The sequence below is a fragment of the Peromyscus californicus genome, unplaced genomic scaffold (assembly GCF_007827085.1).
Source record: "Peromyscus californicus insignis strain IS unplaced genomic scaffold, ASM782708v3 Scaffold_17__1_contigs__length_78620276, whole genome shotgun sequence".
NCBI classification, from domain to species: domain Eukaryota; kingdom Metazoa; phylum Chordata; class Mammalia; order Rodentia; family Cricetidae; genus Peromyscus; species Peromyscus californicus.
Window position 1 is genome coordinate 50,163,338 of NW_026294469.1, and position 18,062 is coordinate 50,181,399.

Consider the following 18,062-nt stretch of genomic DNA (forward strand, 5'->3'; position numbering starts at 1 on the left):
TAAGTTAGCTTTCTTGAGGTAGAGCCCACCCAGTTAAAGTGTGCAATGACTTTTTTTTTTCTTTCTTTCTCTGCAGTACAGGGAATGGAACCCAGGGTCCTGCACACGTTAGATAACCTCTCTGGGCCCACTCACCTTGTGGCTCCTGCTCTTGTCCCAAACCCATCTCTGTATGCACTCTAGGGAAATGAGCACTTGTGAGAAACCGTCCCTCACTTCTTTAGACCCCAGGACACCTTCTTCAGGTGCTTGTCCACCCTGTGAACTCTGTTTCTTCCCAACTCTTTTTTTTTTTTTTTTTTTTTTTTTTTTTTTGAGACAGGGTTTATCTGTGTAGCTTTGCGCCTTTCCTGGAACTCATTTGGTAGCCCAGGCTGGCCTTGAACTCACAGAGATTCACCCGGCTCTGCCTCCCAAGTGCTGGGATTAAAGGCATGCCACGTGGATAATTCATTTACTTCTGTGGGCATGGCTTGTATGGGAACTTCCAGGTGAGCGGAGCGCTCCCACCCCAAACCACCCACTCATCCTGCTCTTGCCAAGATCCCAGGGCCCCCAGAAGACCTTTGCTTCATGGTGACTGTGGTGGCCTTGATGCTGGATGACACATACTTTCAGGGTTGTCTGAAGAGGGTAGGCAGCCTTTCCTGGGGGCTGGGAAAGAACAGAAAAAAAAAAGCCCATTTCTATTTTTAGGAAGCCCATAGCTTGTAGGCCACCAACAGGAATCTAGCAGCAACCCCAATTTGGGGGTGTGGTGCAGGAGCAGTGGGAAAATGCTCTCTGATTTGTCACTAAGGCCAGGGTACTTCTGCCCTCAGGTGTCGCCAGCCTCAGAAACTTTCCACAGCCCTCTTACCAGGAGATCCGGACACGGGACTCTCTACGAGTCAGAGCATCCGGTCCTTTCCACTCCACTCCACACAGATCCCACGGACCCTGGGAGAGACATCCCCGACCAAGGGACATTTCAGCATGTAGCTAGTAGGGGAAGTGGGACACAGCAGAGCGGGGCTGCCAGGAGTCCCACTGAGTCTCTGCCTTCCCCGGGGTGCAACCGTGCCCAAAGCCCTTCGGTCTTTGCTTTCTGGGGGCATGCAGACGGAGTGGGTGATTGCTGGGAGTCAGATGGTGACACACCGTCTGAGTTGTCCCCTGCCACTTGGTCTGCCACCCTCTCCCCTTAGTCTCCTTTCTTTTGTTGTTTCTTTCCAGAAACAGAGACATATGTAGCTCAGGCTAGCCTCAAACTCGTTCAGTGTGTAGAAGTCCTGATTCTCCCACCTCCACTTCTGGAATGCTGAGATCACAGGCATGGGCCACAGTGCCTGGCAGCCTGGGGTCCTGTGTGTGGGGAAGAAAGCCTGGCTCGGGGCCTGGCTCGGGGCCTGGCAGGCGACCGTGTGGCACTGATGCTGCATTCTCCTACCATTGTTTTAAACTATGAATAGTGCCAGTTTCCCACTTATAACAGGCATTCCTATTTAGGTGTGTAAAAAGATTCACCTCACACTCTAAAATACAATTGCAGACAGAAGTGAAAAGCAGGACATCTGATGGCTAGGTTTGGGGCAGGATGTCAGGGCCCGTGCTACCTGCTGGACAGCTTGTGGGGCTGGGGAAGATCACCTTGGGTGGGGGACGAGGAGTGGGGGGTGGGCGCAGGCACCCAAAGATCTGATATCGTCTGGGTGTGCAACAGGATCTGCACAGAAGGTGGTCCATCTTTCTTAAGGAGAAGTCAATGGCCAGACGGTACTGAGGGGTAGACGTTCAGCCAGGAAGGGTCTTTGTCCTTGTCCCGTCCTTGGAGAAAGACTGTCTACTTCTGTCCCTGTGATTCTAGAATAATCAACCTGGTGACTGTCTAACTGCGCATATCCCCATAGGTCTCCAAGGCTCCAGAGAAATAGGATTTTCCTGAGAGTCCAAGGCACCATGCTGGGTTTCTTAACTCAGAGCAGCCGCCAGGCCTGGCCCTTCCCCTTAACCTCCATGCCTGAGGTCTCAATTTCTCCATCCTCTGGGTCTAGGACAGGCTCTCATAGTTGTGCTAGCTCCTTCAGCAGACCCAGTACCGCTTCTGCGTGCTGGGGGACTACGTCCCCGCACTCTTGGCTGGCACAGCTCCAATATTGTGCTCACCCTTGCAGGGCACAGAAGACCGAGGACTAGGAGAGCCCCTGAGCAGGGCATGGGGGCAGACTCGGCAGAACTCCAGAGAGCCTGTGAGAGGACTGCCAGGAGCTTGTGGTCAGGGAGGTTCCTTCCTCCACCCACTGGGTAGCTCAAAAGGCCTTCTGGAAGGGTTGGGGTGGGGACTGGGATGGCGGGGAGGAGCAGCGGGGCGGGAAGGTGCGCCTTCTGGCTCTCTGGCCCCAGAAACATACGTGTACACGTGCTGGGCTGGTAGGCAGAGCTTGTCCGGACCCCCACCCCCACCCCCAGCCTCCTTCAAGCCGGGCTTCACTGAGAAGAGATATGTAGCCTTTCTGCATCATTTACGCCAAGAGAAGCTCCATGGCCCAGAAGACGAGGAGGGCTTGGGGGTCCAGGCTCGATCTCCAGTCAGCACAGCTGTTTCTCACTGGGTCCCTTCATCTCTGGGGCTTGGTTCCCCGTTCCGTTAAAAGAGGTGGCTGACCCAGGCGGACTCCCGGATCTTACCTGGTGCTCTTGGTGTTGTCTCTCAGCAGCTTTGGAGGCCTGCTGCAGGGGGTGACCCGCTTTCTCTCCTTTTCCCACGTCTTCAGAGAATGTCTCCAGGCTAGGGGATCTCTGGCTTCTGTGTCTGTTGGGAAGCTCCTGGGAGTGGGGGTGAGAGGAGGGAAGGCTGAAGCAGAAAATAAACAGTGGCTGTCTGGATAGTCTCAGGCCCAGGCTGGACGCTCGCTCGCTCGCTCCGCTCCTCGGTGGCTCCTGCCCTTATATGGCAAGACTGCTCCGAGCCAGGAACCCTGCCCGTCATTCCTCACCTCAGGCACCACTGGTCACCTGGGCTGCTGCTGAGAAGCTGGGCAAGGCCCAGCACATATCCCGGGAATCATCTATACAAACTGAGCAGCCATCTTACTCTCTGATGGGTGCAGCAGGTGGGAGGGAACAGTCTGGTCCAAATTTAACTCCCATCTCAGAGTCCTTTCCTTCTTGGGACCTCTCTTTCTCTCTGTGTAAAATGATAGTACGGAAGAGGAGTACATAACCAGCCCCATGGGGTGAGAGCAATTGCACCCCCCCTTTTGCAGAAGGGAAAACAGGCCCAGCGAGGCAACGGAACAGGAAACGAGGTGGGATTTAACTCAGGGCTGTCTGGTATCAGGGCCTGGTATCCGGCCCCAGAGCTCAGAGTGGGCTGATGGCATTAACACAGCATAAAGGGGCGAATTTAGTCATCACCCATGCTCCCGTAGGAAGTTGATTGTGTTGGAGGTGTGCCCCTGGGAAACCAGGAAAACGTTGATGCTCCACACACAGCCCAAGGGGAACAGTTCCACCAGGTAGGCGATAAGCTGCTGACTGGGTGTCCTCAGCATATGCCACAGGGATGGGCAATAGGCTGTTGACTGGCTGTCCTCAGCATATGCCACAGGGCCCGGTGCAGATTAGGGCCTCAGAGGAGGGATGTGTGGAAATGCCGAATGAATGAGCCTTGCTGGTCACAGCTGTACCCTGATCACAATTCCAGCTCTGCGGCCTGGTCTAAGGATCAGTTGAAGCGATGGGTAAGAAACCACGGAGCTGGCTTTGTTCTCCCGCTCACAGGTCCCTTCTGCCCTGTAAAGTGACCTCCAGTGTCTCCCTGTGACGCCTCCTCAGCTCTTTCCCCTCCATCCTGCTGTGGGACTGAGGGGGCAGATGTGTTCAGGGCCTAGGCCCTGGGCTCTGCTTGGAACCTCAGGCTAGGCCCAAGTCCCAGGCCAGCAGCAGTGACCGTGGGAGAGGCTGCAGAGGGGGAGCCCAAGGGGGTGGAGGGGGTGGGCTGCTGGGAACAGCTCAGAAATGTGCCTCACACAAGCACTAACATCCTGTGTGCTCTCAGGCCGGCCCTGGAACCTCCCTCACCCCATCCATCATCCTGGCATCTTCTCCAAGGCTCCTTCCTGGGGCTGGGTGGGGGAGGGGTTGGGGGCTCAGGGCTGACTGTCCCCATGCCAGAGAGAGTGCAGCTGGCCACTCTACAGGCCTGCTTAATGTCCGCCAGAGGGTCGCAGAGGAGGACAGCCTCCCAATCCAATTTGTTTACAACAGTCTCTGTAGCTCATTGGCTCCCAAGTGGAGACCGGCTGTGTGCCGTGTTGGGGTGCACGTTCGCACACATGAGGAGGCTACACAGGGGTGAACAGGTGGGCCGTGTTACATAAGCCATACCTCCCATCCACAGACTAGTTCCTTTCTGCTGCCCTGCGTCCCCTCTCTCTTCTCCCACCTCTGGTTTTTTCCCTCTGTTTATTCCATCCCTGATAGATCCGTGCCAGACTTCTCTACACTGCCTCCCTCACCTTGCAATTCGGAGTGTGCCCCTCCTCCCTGCTGGACCTCAGTTTCCCTAGCTGTGTTACAGAGGCCCCCTCCTTTCCTGTGTGATACCGAATGCGGCACTCTGCATGCTCTGACCCTGGCAGGACTGAAGGATCACCTCCATCCCTGGGAGGTACTGTTCTCAATAGTGTAGTCCTTGCCCAGAGCCCCAGGACCCCAGGTACCCCTCCTACAAAACTCTCCCGTCTCTAAGGAAGATGACTGTTGTCTGTGTCTTCCTCAAGCCGAACCGACGTCCTGTTGCTGTTCGAAGAGAATGGAGCGGGATGGGAAGGGTTCCCACACCTGTTGGGTCCCCTCGTCTTTGCTTCCATTTATTCCTCCTCCATCCCAGCCTCCGACATTACTGAAAGGCCGCCCTGTGGCTAGGCTCTGCTTTTGAGACTCCTAGGCCTGGTTTCCCGAACATTGAGCACTGGGATGGGGAGCTTGTCTGAGGGTCCCAGGTTATTCCTAGAGCTCCCTGAGTTGGGGTGTCTATGGGGGCCATGGAAGGGAATACTTACAGTTCTGGGAGCAGGGCTACTACTGCTGTCCTTTCCTGGTTCTCGGGAGGATTTCTCTTTGGAGGGGGTCTTCATTCTCCAGTGTAGGGGGGACACCCTACTAGCTGCCACTCTTGCCTGAAAAGAACAAAAATCTGGTTCACAGCATGCTGTGACCAAAGTGCTGAACCCCCAGGGCCTGCTCCTGCTATTGCTCTCTGAGACTGAGAAAGGGCCTGGACCACTCCTAGCCCAGAAGCCTTGGGCTGACTTGCTGAGGTTTGTCAAGCCTCGTGGAATTTTGTCCCTTGAGCCCTACATGGCCATGATCCCTGCGGTGCCCACCTTGCTTCCAATGGTAGACTTCAGGGAAACTCTCAGCTCTGTGAGGAGGAGGGATCACCTTCCCTTCCAATGCAGCTGGACCCGTCAGCAAAAACTCTGCTCTGCAAGGGCGTTGCCCAGAGGCGCTGATGGCCGGTGGTCCCACCTCTCACATCACAAATGTGTTGGGGAAGGCCACAACCGGGGGCTGACTCGGTGACCAAGACTGCAACCTCTTCCTAGCACAAGGCTCCTGGCCTTGTAGAATGGCCTCAGAACGGTACAGCAACTGCTGAGGCGGGAGGGGAGTGAACGAGGCCTTGTAGTTTCCGCTGGGTAATCCACTGACCAGTATTCAAGGCAGACCAGGAGCCAGGCTCGGCTAGCTATCCCCTGAACTCGGATGACCACAAAGCAAAGTTCACGTGGTCAAGGTCATTGCCAGAGCCAGGACCGTCTCCCAGGGAACAAGTCACAGCTGCTCTCTTGGGAGAGACTCCGTATCTTAGCTTCCCTTTGTGAGCCCCCTCCCACACACAGGTTCCATGGCTCTGGACGCTGGGAGCCCGTTACCACTACATGCTTAGACAGAATACAGGAGAGGTGGGCCGGGCTTTGGAATCTCATCCCTAACCCTTCCTGGCTGTGTTCGAGGATCCTTGTCTTCACGTGGCTTCTGACCTCACATCCTTGGTTTTGACAGTCAGGGGCAGCAGCTATGAGCACAGTTCGAGGCGCATGGCAAGCCAAGACTAAAATGGCTGCGGTTTCTATCATTAGCATGCATGGTAAGTGCAGGGGCAGGAGGGGCATCTGGAGGTGTGGATGCTGACTACAGGAGCCGCCACCACCGCCTGGTCCCTTCTCATGTTCCCTTGTGCCCAGCTTCCCTTGGCTTCTGTTCCCAGAGCGCCCTCAGTCCCTGGTCACCCTGTAAAGTTCACCAACCTCACACGCTCCCTACTTCCTCCCCAGGGAATGGTGTTCTGGGACTCTTGAGCAAGCCCTGGGAATGTAGCCTGAGGTGAAAACCAGCAATGCAGGGAAAAGGGAACGGAGGGAAGAGAAAGGGGCCCCTGGCTCCTCTGGATCCCCCAAGCCTTGTCTCCAGCAGCTCAGATCCTAGGGAGGGTCGGGGGGTGAGAGGAAGGGCCTAAACACCTGGATCCCTAATTTCCAATGAGAGCAAAATCTGAAAAGAGGAGTTGGTTTCTGCACAGCTTCCCTTGGCTCCAAGCAGGATGGGGGAGAAGAGTGGGGAACTCTTGACGCACCTCTCCCTTGCTGAGAATGTTTGTCCAGTTCTCATTAGGAGCCTTCTTAGTGGGATTTTACAAACGAAGGAACCAAGTACCCCCTCAAGGTCACAGTCACAGAGCTCATTAGTCTAGGAGTCCCAGATGGCCCCATGCAGTCCAGCACGCACTGTCCTGGCTCCGTCGAAGCTCGGATTGTCCTGCTTGTCTTGGAGGGAAGGAGGCTGAGAACACAGCATTTTTAGTGTGGACAGAAGTCGTCAGGGCCCTGGCAAGGCCACCAGACACTGGAAGCAACAGTTTGCTTGTGGGTGCAGCTGTCTCTTTCCTATGCCATTTCTCGCTTGGTTGTTGAGTATCTGTTTAAACAGACACACAACCCCACCCCACCCCCTACCGTTATAAAGGTCGTGCTCTGTCTTATTTGCCTCTTTCGGGTTTGTGTATATGTTTGTGTGCTCCTGCGTGTGCGTGTCTGTGGTGGTGGGGATACTGATGGCCACAAAGGAGGGGAAAGGGAAGGGAGACAGCAGCTGCTGGGGGAGGGGCCTGTGGTGCAAAGGGACAGCTCCATCTTGGGTTAGGAGTACATGTATGTACCAGTGAGTGTGAAGACCAGAGACTGGCATTAGGTGTCTTGTATTGTTCTCTAACATTTTTTAAAAGTGTATTTAAGCATGTCTGTGTGTGTGTGTGTGTGTGTGTGTGTGTGTGTGTGTGTGTGTGTGTAAGTGCAATGCCCTCAGGGGGCACCAGAAGGTGTTGGATCCCCTGGGACTAGAGTTACAGATGGTTGTAAACCATCATGCGGGGGGCTGGGAATGTGGGAATCGAACACGGGTCCTCTGTAAGATACAGCCGGTATTCTTAACCACTGAGTCACCTCACTACTGATTGTCTAGCAAGGTCTAAGGATCCTTCTGTCTTGGCCTCCTCAGCACTGGGATTATAGGTGCTGTCAGAGCACCTCGCTTTTATGTGGGTGCTGGGAATCGAAATCCAGGTCCTCAAGCACGGGGAGCACTTTCCCACATGAGCCACCTCCCCAGCCCGTCTTTCATGCTTTGCAAAGAAAAGGAATCTCCAGGACTGCAGGGCTTTGTAGGAACGGTCACGCTTCCTGGAGAACAGATACTGGTTTCTTCTGGACTATTTAGGACAAGGAAATTAGCGAGCAGGGATAAAGCTCCTGCAGCTTATGTGCATAGGTCTCCCCCACTCTGCCTGTCAGGAGTCACATGTGCAGGACGTGGTGGGAGAGGAAGGGACTTCATGGTGTCAGGACTCTCCCAAGTCCTGCCTGTGCTCATCCCCCTTTCCTCCCTGCTCAGCTCAAAGCAGGCGTCTCAGTGAGCTGCACCAGGCCCTGAAAACACGTGCGGTGCGCCCTGCTGGTCTCACGCCCTGGTTCAGATGAGAACACTGGGCCACAGAGGCGAAGCAAGGGATGCAAAGGAAGAGCTTGAAGTCAGGGATCCAACAGACATCCCGCTAAGGTCCTGACCGCATCTGTTGACTGAGAGATGTCATCGGTCCACACAGGGGGCCTGTGGGAGGAAGGTGGGGGTGCAGAGGGCCTTAAGTTCCCTGGCTTTGAAGATGGAATAATCATGACTTCCTTCTCCAAATAGCTTTTGGCCCTTCCTAGAAGCCAGATGGCGGATGTTTGGAATGTATGTTGTAAATACTGTTTCAGGAGGGGGTGGGGGACAGATGCGTCACTTTCTCCAGTGACTAGAAAGGAGATCTGAGGGAGGGCAAGAGGAGGGAAGCAGGCTGTGAAAGGATCTGGGGAGAGGAGAGAGAAAAGAGACACATGCATGCGTGTGTGTGTGTGTGTGTGTGTGTGTGTGTGTGTGTGTGTGTGGTGTGGTGTGTTGGCAGGGGTGGGGGGTGGGGGGTGGGGGGTGGGGAGGAGACACTGAAGGCCACAAAGGAGGGGAAAGGGAAGGGAGACAGCAGCAGCTGGGAAAGAGGCTGTGGTGCAAAGGGACAGCTCCATCTTGGGTTAGGAATAAATCCTCCATCTTCTAAAAATAACTCAGCCTTTCCCCCAGCAGGGCTGGCAGCAGGGCTGAGAAAGGCACACTTGCCCTTTTATGGTAAGAAAAAATTCTAGGAGGGAAGCTGGGCCGGAGCCTATAACTCTGGACGGAGTCCAACCATAGGGTCTAGGGTGGGACAGGGCCGGTGGGGGTGCAACTTGGTGGGATCTCCTGGCCAGAGTCCCCTGCTGTCTGTGAAGGAAGGGCTGAGAGGAGGGCGACAGGGTCCACCTGGGAAAGCCTTTCGGGGTCTGCCGGACGCTGGTATTGGGTCCTGGGGAAGCCCTGAGTATCTGCCGGATGCTGGTATTGGGTCCTGCTGCCTCTGGTTCCCCTGTTTCCAGGAAGAAATGGAGTCCCAGACAGGGAAGGAGAGTAGACTTCTTGTGCGGGAGCCCCAGGTTCATACCAGGTTCATACCAGGATGGCTTTTGTGCCCATCATTCTGGAAAGCACTGTAGACCATGGGAAGAACACTGACTTGGGAGTCAGAGACCCTGGGCCTCTTCCAGTTGGGACTTGCTTTGTTGCCTTGAACACTGTGCTGACCTTTTCCGGTCTTAGCTTCCCTCACTGAGATAATTTCATTTATTCAATTAATTTTATTTTATTATTATTGTTTTCAAGATAGCATCTCACTGTGCAGCTCTGGCTGTCATAGAACTCACTGTGTAGACCAGGCTGGTCTCGGATTCACAGAGATCTATCTACCTGCCTTTCTTCCTCCCAAGTGCTGGGACTAAAAGTCCGAGCCACTATGCCTGGCTGACTGAGATAATTTTAAAGAGCTTCCCAGAACCCCCCCCCCCCCCCCACCACCACCACTAGGGTTTCATATTGCATGGTTCAGGCACCTTGAACTCACTATGTATCCCAGGCTAGCCCTGAATTCATAGCAGTCTTCCTCAGATTTCTGAGTGGTGGATCGCAGGCGTGAGTCGCCACACCATGCTGGCTTCCACGATTTTTCTCTCTCTGGGAAGTTTTTGGCTGGAAAGTAAAGCTTGGGCATAGAAGAATCTGTAGACTGCGATTTTCTTTTTGTGGCCCACCTACTTCCTGTGCCAAATCTCCTGGGGAAATCTAAGATAAGTGGGGTAGTACATCATGGAGGCGGGGGGGGGGGGGGGGATCCTCTGCTTTCTTTTCTGGCTCCTTGGATCTAGACCTCACTGAACACACTGAGGCCAGAAGGTACCTCTTGTTCAAGGTCAGTCATGTAGAGAGCTAGGCATGGCCAAACAGAACCAAGGGCTTCCCTGTCCCAGGAGGCCTCCTCCCATTTGTAGTTCCAATAGCTTGGGGACCATCTCGGGCCACATAAAGGGACTTAGGAGACAGGACAGCAGGAACTGGCAATAGGTTACTAATAGCTGACAATGGACCATGACATGTTCTGGTTGGGTACCCGACTCTCCTCTGTCCCTGCCTTTGATATGCGGAGCCTCATGACCTCCAACATTGGCTAGAAGACAAAGGCGGTCTAAAGGATGCATCTATATAGACAGTGTGGTCTTGGAGCAGTCTCTCCTCAGCTTCTTTATCGCTGACATGAGGAGATGGAGCTCTGATGCCTATACACAAGGACTATTTTACCAGGAAGCTACCAGATTACCAGGCGCTACTCACGCATCATAAAGTGTGTTTTAGTGATAGCCAGCCTGAGGCAGAGGCTTATCACTCATGATCCCCCAAAGCCTAAGCCTCACACTATCTGCCTTTATTCAGGGAAATCTGGACTCTCTGTGCCCAGCTTTAACCTGGGTTCAGGAAGGCTCTAGTGCTGAGCATCCCTGCCCTGTCTGTTGGCCTGTGTGGTGTATGTTTCTACTGCTCCAGGACTCTCCCCAGGTCTGACTGGTCCCTGGGCATCTTCCCCAGACTGTTCATCTCCCCAGGCTCTAGAAGGTAGTGGAATACCTGGAATCGCTCCTGTGCCCCCAGCTCACTATACTGACTTTTGTGACTCAGCCCAGGGAAGCTGCTTGTTTTCCTCCCCAGCTTCCTGTCACAACTACTGCGGGGGGGGGGGGGGGGGGGGGGGGGGGGGGGGAGCGAGCAGAAGGAAAAACTGAGGCATCTGGATCGTAAGTCAGGCGCTCTCCTGTGACCCTGCTGGAATCTCCATGCAGACTCTCTGGAGCGTGTGAACGGGCTCACAGAGACTCTGCCCCCACGGGTCTCACTCCTGCAGGGTGGGAGGCCATTGGAATGAATGGTCCCCAGGGACCTTGTTCTCGTAAATAGGCTCCAGGTCTCTCTGGTCAAGCCTGGAGTCCCCTGGGAAGAGCAAAAGATCACAGTAGAAAAAGAGGAAGTAGGGGGTAGGGGAGCCTAGAAAGCCCCTGTGCAAAGTCAGGGCAGAACTGACGTCACATCTGGCTAGGATATGACATGCAGAGAGTCAGGGACTTACGTTCCATGGTTGTCCCATGGCAGCCTGAAAGTCAGGGCAGAATTGACGTCATATCTGGCTAGGATCTGACATGCTGGCAGTTGGGGACTTATGTTCCATGGTTGTCCCATGGCAGCCTGGGAGCGCATGTGAAGTTGCAGGCTGTGGGAAAGGCCCCACAGGGACTCTGATAGCTCACTTTTTTTCTGTGTTGTCATTATTAATCTTGCATGCTTCTTGGGATAAGAAGCTCACTACCTCCAAATCACTCCCCACCCCCTTTAAACAGACTATTGGAGACTCCTCTCCAGAGTGCCGATGCCAAGGCCATCTCTGGGGCTTCATGCATGCCCTGTCCTCTGGGCTGCAGAATTCCTGCTCCTCGGTAAGGTCTCGAGATGTTTGAAGATGGTAACTGGAGCCCGCTTGTCCCCTGTCCTGACTCTTCGGTTCCCTCACCTGACATCTGATATTATCCTATGGCCACATTCCCTCATCTTCCCACTCCTCTGGGGCCCTTGGTATGATGGCGTTTTGGGGGAAAGGGGACAAACAAATGAAAGGAGCGACAGAAACCAAAGAGCGTGCTGACTCCTGGAGCCACTTGGAGTTCTGAAAATCTTGCCATTTTGCCTCCCAGAGTCTAGTCCTCACCGTCCCATCTCCTCTCCACCCTGGCCCCCTTGACTCCTCCATCTGGAAGTTTCCTCTCAGATGGAGTCTTGGTGTCTACATGGACCGGCCATGAGCTGTCCCCCTCCCATCCCAAATGGCGCATCAGGACCTGAGGAGCTCGGCAGGGTGGGGCACCGCCCTAAGCACAATGGCTACAGAGCCAGGACCAGACCCTTGTTCAGTTCACCTCAGGGGATACCCTAGGCTCTTCAGGTTGGTGGCTGTATGCCTGAGATCTGCTGGCAAGTGAGGGGTGGTATCATAGCCACTACTTATGCAATGCGGGCCAATGGCCTGTTTTGACTCCTTCCCATTCCTGTTTGGCTGGGGGAAGCAGAGGAGGGAGGGCAGAGAGAGTTGGTTAAGTGGGGCAGGGTTCTTGCTAGCTGCATCCCTGTGATGCAGTTAGGGTCCACAGGAATACAGACTTGACATGGCTCTTGGGGAGGTGCGGGGCAGGGGGGGGCATCACCTTTCCTAGTGTTGGCCTAGCTCACTGTTCCTTCTGCAAGGAAGGGCCCTGTGGGGAAAGGGGCAGTCCAGGGCTGAAGAGGACTCCAAGCAGACACAAACCACCTGACAGGTGCTCACTGGAATAGTCTGGCCAGAGTCTGCCTTTTCTGTCCTCAGCTGGGCTGTGGTTGACAGTGGGAACTCTGTCTAAATTTCCTAGTTATAGTTATTCTTAATTTGGAAGGCATAGAGCTTCCTCCCCTAAAGGTCAAGGGTCCCATAAGGCTGGAACTGGTTCTTTCCGATTCATAGCCCTCTTGGCTGGTTCTAGGAGATAGCAGTTAAGCATATGGAGTCATCCAGATTTGGGGTTGAGTCTCAATTTTGCCCACTAACCTGTGTGACTTTGACCCAATAACCAGACCTCTCTGAGCCTCTGTCTGACCCAAGAGATAAAGGTACTTACCTCAGGGTACGGGCAAGAAGGCCTTGATACATAGCAGTTTGGTTGTGTGGGAGACTGAAGTGCTGGGATTGGAACACAGGACCTTGAGCATGCCAAGCTAGCACTCCACCATAGGCCTACAATGTGATAACTGTTTTTTTGAGACAGGATCTCATGTAGCCCAGGCTGGCCTTGAACTCACTATGTAGCTGAGTATGGCCATGAATTCTCGATTCTCCTGAGTGCTGGTATTATAGGCATGTGCTAACATGCTTGGCTTGAGAATTACTGTTTTCTTTCTCTCTCTCTCTCTCTCTCTCTCTCTCTCTCTCTCTCTCTCTCTCTCTCTCACAGTTTATTATTATTATTATCTTTATTTCATGTTCATTTGTGTTTTGCTTACATGTATATCTGTGTGAAGGTGTCAGAAGTCTTGGAACTGGAGTTACAGACAGGTGTGAGCTGCCATGTGGGTGCTGGGAATCGAACCCCGATCCTCTGGAAGAACAGCCAGTGCTTTTAACCACTAAGCCATCTCTCCAGCCCTGAGAATTTTTATTTTTGAAGGACGAGAGCATATTATTCCTCAGCATCCAAGCAGCTAGGACTCAGCAGGGCATCCCCTCCCCGAGAAGCTGTCCAGGGGTTGTCACAGCTGCTTTTCCTTGCGTAGTCCCCGTGGGCCAGTCATTGCTCCTTGGGCTTCAGCTCCTCTAATCCAAACAGCTCAACAAACTATCCTTGATATTCAGTAGCTTAATCTCCCTACGTTACAGATGGAGTGACGGAGGCTCATGGAACCACAGCTGCTTCCAGGCAAATGCAAGATTCAAAGCCAAGCAGCCTGGGCAGGACCTGGCCCTGTGATCCCAGCTTCCCGTGACTTCACATCGTTCTTATAGCATTTTGATCATCTCTGCCTCGTTTCTTCATCTTGGACACGGGGGACCTCCACCCTCACCTCCACCCCTGCAGAACTCTGTATCCTCAAACAGACCCAAAAGTGGCTTGAAGGAGCTGGGCCGTGTGGGCCAGGAGAGTGGGCAAGGCCCGCTGTGCGTCAGGCACATTTCAAATCGGAGGAAAGGTTTGTGGTGTTTGTGCGGCTGCCACCAACAGATTGTTTTGCAAGCAGGAAAATGGCTGACCCCAGAGCTCTTACAATGTGTGCTGCGGCCAGATCCCTGTGGGGTTTGTCTAAACAGGCTGTGAGCAGCGGCTGCTCCCTGACTCTATCCACCCAAGCCTTGCAGCTCACCCCCAGGCATTGGACCCAGGGTACACCAGGATGACTGCCGCTCAGCCCCCCTCACCCCTACCAGGGTCTTCCTGAGAGTCTGTGTGATATGGCTGCTCTAATAGTACAAATTCCTAGGTATCCACGTGGATGAGGACCAGAAGCCTGCAGAATACACACGAGTGTGCCTGCCTGCCTCCTTTCTTTCCTTCCTCCACACCCCTCCTCCTTCCCTTCCTTCCTTTGTGGTACGAGGAATGAACCAAGGGCCTCACACATGCCAGGCAAATGCTCTTCTACTGAGCTGCATCCTCAACCCTCTTCTTTACAATATTTGATGTATACAAAATATAGTATGTAATATATGTCAAGAACTCTTGTCATTTCTAGTGTGGTCAAGGGGAGGGATCTGCTCAGTAAGACGTGTAGAAATAGCATGATGAGAGAAAGAAGAAAGAAAGAAAGAAAGAGAGAGAGAGAGAGAGAAAGAGAGAGAAGATAGAAAGACAGACAGACAGACAATGACTTCTCATGCTGTCTTCAGGCCACACCCAGGGCCCAGCAGCCCCACTCCAGGTGTAAACTGGAGAAATTCTGGCCCCTGTGCTCAGGAGGGTATGTTTAAAACCGAACAAAAACCAGAGAGCATTTCTCATGCCCCTCCTCCTCTTCTCCTTCTTCTTCCAGGATGCAGCTCTGGCTGACCTGTCACTCATATGTAGACCAGGTTGGCCTTGAACTCCCTGAGATCCTCTTGCCTCTCACTTCTGAGTACTAGGATTAAAGGCATGCACCACCATGCCCAGCTTTCTCGTGGTTCTTTAAGCCACCCCAGGACCTGAGTCCCAGGAGCAGTTCTGATGGAAAACTGAATGATGTGGCAAGGCCACCGTCAAGGACCTTGGAGACCTACTCCTCAGAGAAGTCTCACCTGGGGAGTCACTTAAAGCTGCTCGGGTCTGTGGCAGCTCAGGGTCCAGAACTTTCTCTTCAAGAGAGCTGTATGTATTAGCTGTTCTCTAGCACTAGCCAGCAGGAGAAAGCACTGAGGTTGGCCACAGAGCTAGGGAAGCAGTGACTGTCTTCTCTGTTCTGGGACCATTGCATGGTTGAGTAACAGCAGTAGCCTCTTGGAGGCTTTCATCAAGCCCCAGTACAAATTCTGAGACGGGAGTCTCCTCCACGCCTGGCTTCCTCATCATAGCACTCAGGGGGACCAGGTGAAGAGCATGTGGGCGGAGGCCGGACTCATGCCTCCTACCTAATTTCTAGTGGCGAGAGCTTGGGTGGGCTGTGGTTTACGCTATAACCAGGGACATTGGAATCATTTGATCTCTCCTAAGAAGAACCTTGGGAGAACTACAATAATGCAACCATTTAGCTGATGTCTGGCTCCTGGGAATGCCCCCATACGTATTCTGTCCATGAGATTTATTGGACACTTGCTAGGAAGTCTATGGTGGCCATAAGCAGAGCAGGGAGTTGGGGGCTGTTGGTGGAGACAGCAGCCTGGGGCAGCCAACTCACATATACAGTGTCTGACCTCTCTGTGAAATAGGAATAATTGCACCTAGCTCCCCACGTCCTGCAATGCTTCACTGAATTAATTCATATAAAACTCTCAGATTCCTGGATCTCCTAAATGTTCAACAAACGAAGGCAATATATTTTTTTACTCACGATACCTGAAGGATCCCCTGGCTGGGCAGACACACATTCTGCCCCGGCTCTTTTGTCCGCTGATGCACCTAGAGCTATGATTTGACTCCGGGCTTGCCATTGCCCAACTGTGTCCTGAAGGTCTCAGATTGCTCTACATACAGCTCTGGGGGCTCTCAATGCTGATGCCTAACTCCAAACAGAGGGTGATCTCAAGCTGGTTTCTCTTTGCCCCTTGCCTCTGACTGGGATTCATTCTACCTCTCTCTTTCCAGAGCTTTCTCTCTCTAGGGCACTCTGGGCATTTCCTCTCTGGGTCTCATTTCCTCTCCCTAAACAAAACTGAGGCATATGTCTCTTAGTCCTTGCGATGGCCATGTGGAGTCAGAACTTAGGCTGTACCTATTCCATGGAGGGAGAAGCCTATGCTGACAGGTCAGATGACTGGGCCAAGCACTTTGACATGTAAACAAGCCAGAGTTGGGCCCTATCAGCTGGAGTTCAGTGCTTCCTTCCGAACCATACGGCCTTGGGTGACCAGGTGCAAGAAGGAATAGATGTTGCCCAGTCTGAAGCTAGAGGACTGTGTTCCGTTCTGGGCCCAGATGTGGCCAATGTGTAGGTCCAAGGAGTTGGATGCTGCCAGCGTGTTCCGATCTGAGCTCTGCCTGGCCCCCACGGGGCCCATCACAGGCCTTCCTTCCAAGGCCCTGGAAACCCTTCTGTGATTTCTTCACCCCATTCCTGCCCTGAGGTCCTGCACTTGTAGCTTATTGCATCAGACATCATCCCTGTGCCCACCAGAGACAGCCTAGCACCCTGGGGAAACCAGATCTAGGGATTCAGCTAGACACCCTGGGGATGCTCTCCATCACCTTAAGCTCAGCCTCCAACAGCTCCCAGGGCTTTGACCAACTGCTTGGACTCAAAGAGTCTGTGGCCAAAAAGTGGGTGCAGCCCAGGAATCTCCTGAGCTCAGAAGCCACACCCTGCATCTCCAGATCATTTGGTCCACTAGCTTCCTTACACATCCCGGTGGGGGCAATCTGGCCCAGAGAGGGATGGGTACCTGCCCAGAGCCGTACAGTCCAGCACCGAGTGCAGATCTAGGATGGAGCTCAGGCCCTACCTCTCCACTCTCCCTTCCTAGTCTTCCCCTTTGTCCACACACAGCCAGCACCCCATCCTTCCTGCCCTTTGCCTCCTACTCCCTGGGGGCCTGAGCACACACGGCTTCCCCAGCTTTGGCTTTTGGAACCGTTGTTTGGAAACAGTTTTCCTTAACAGGAGCCCCAGGTTCTTGGAGCTGTGGTGTGAACATCTGGTACAGCAAAGCAGAGTGCCGTCAAGGTAGATGCCCAGATGTGGCACCGTGGGAGTGTGGCCTGCCAAGGACATCAGCCCAGCCCCTCATTCCTCATTCAACAGAAGCAGCTAACAGGCCCATAGGACTGGAGCTGGTCAGGGCTGGGCCAACGCTTAGTGATCACCGGATCCAGCCCTGGTACAAATAGGGAAACTGAGATCCAGAAAGGCAGAAGGCACAGAGCAGTTAGCAGACAGCAGGGATGAGAGCCCCTGGGAGGAAACCCCCGAGGCTCGCTCAGGGACCCATGTCTGTGGCTGGTCCTTACCTTGGCTGTTTTCTGGTCCAGGGATGACTCTTCGGAGGTGGAGGCTCAGCCTATTTGGGGTATGGTTATGGGTGTCCCTGCTTCTCAACTAAGTTGACTCGGCTCTGGCACCTCTTGATGCTACAGGGGCATTTTTAAGCAACTGGCATCGGACCCCCCTCTGCTCAGCCCCTTGCCCGTGGCTCTCTGGCCACGGAGGCCTCGCTGCCTTTTACCTTATATGAGCTGAAGAAGCGAGCCTGGTGTTGGGGCAAGGCGGGTGCTGAGGCCTCCCTGGGCCCCCCATTGGCCAGGGCGCCAGCCACGTGACTGCCTCGCCTTGACCTGCCCCTGGTGCCGAATGTTTCTTTTACCCCCTAAGGAAGGAGTGGTTGACAATTTTCATATTTCTTCTAAATTTGGAGGTTTCAGACAATGCTGAGGGCTTGGCTCCAGCCGCCAGAGCCCATGTGGAAGTTATTAAACTGGAGAAGGGCAGCCGGGGGAGGAGGAGGCAGGGAGGAGAGGAGGAAGGGAGCGGGGGACGGACTTCTGAGGGTTGCCAGTTGTCAGCCTGGGAACTCAGCAAACTCCTGGGAGAGAGCTGTGTGTGAGAATTTCCTTCCTTTCTTGCTGCCCCGGGTCCCAGGACTGGACAGCGGGCCCTGGGATGTTTTGAGAATCCCCCAAGAGAAAGACACCAGTTGAGGTTTCTGGGACTCAGCGGGTGATGGGAATGGTGACACATGGCAGGCCCCAGGGAAGGCCAATCTCTTCTCCAGAAATCCAGGACCTTGAGCGGCCACTCCTCTCCCTGTGCAGAGGAGGTCCGGGACCCACACAGTGAGGCTGCCCAGATAGGCAGGCGCTTCACGTCAGGCATGCCCTGCTGGGGACTCTCACCCTAAGGAACAAGGGCAGCTTTTTCTTTTCCAG

At 53.9% G+C, this 18,062-nt stretch overlaps 1 long non-coding RNA gene across 1 annotated transcript; it reads right to left on the reverse strand.

Moving 5' to 3' along the window:
- Positions 1–325: 325 nt before the first annotated feature.
- On the reverse strand, positions 326–17,322 carry LOC128112880 (uncharacterized). Its single transcript, XR_008219216.1, has 4 exons — positions 17,148–17,322; positions 5,046–5,162; positions 2,668–2,805; positions 326–654 (listed from the first exon to the last, which is right to left on the reverse strand). It is a non-coding gene; the product is annotated as an uncharacterized LOC128112880 (long non-coding RNA).
- Between the last annotated feature and the right edge of the window lie 740 nt (positions 17,323–18,062).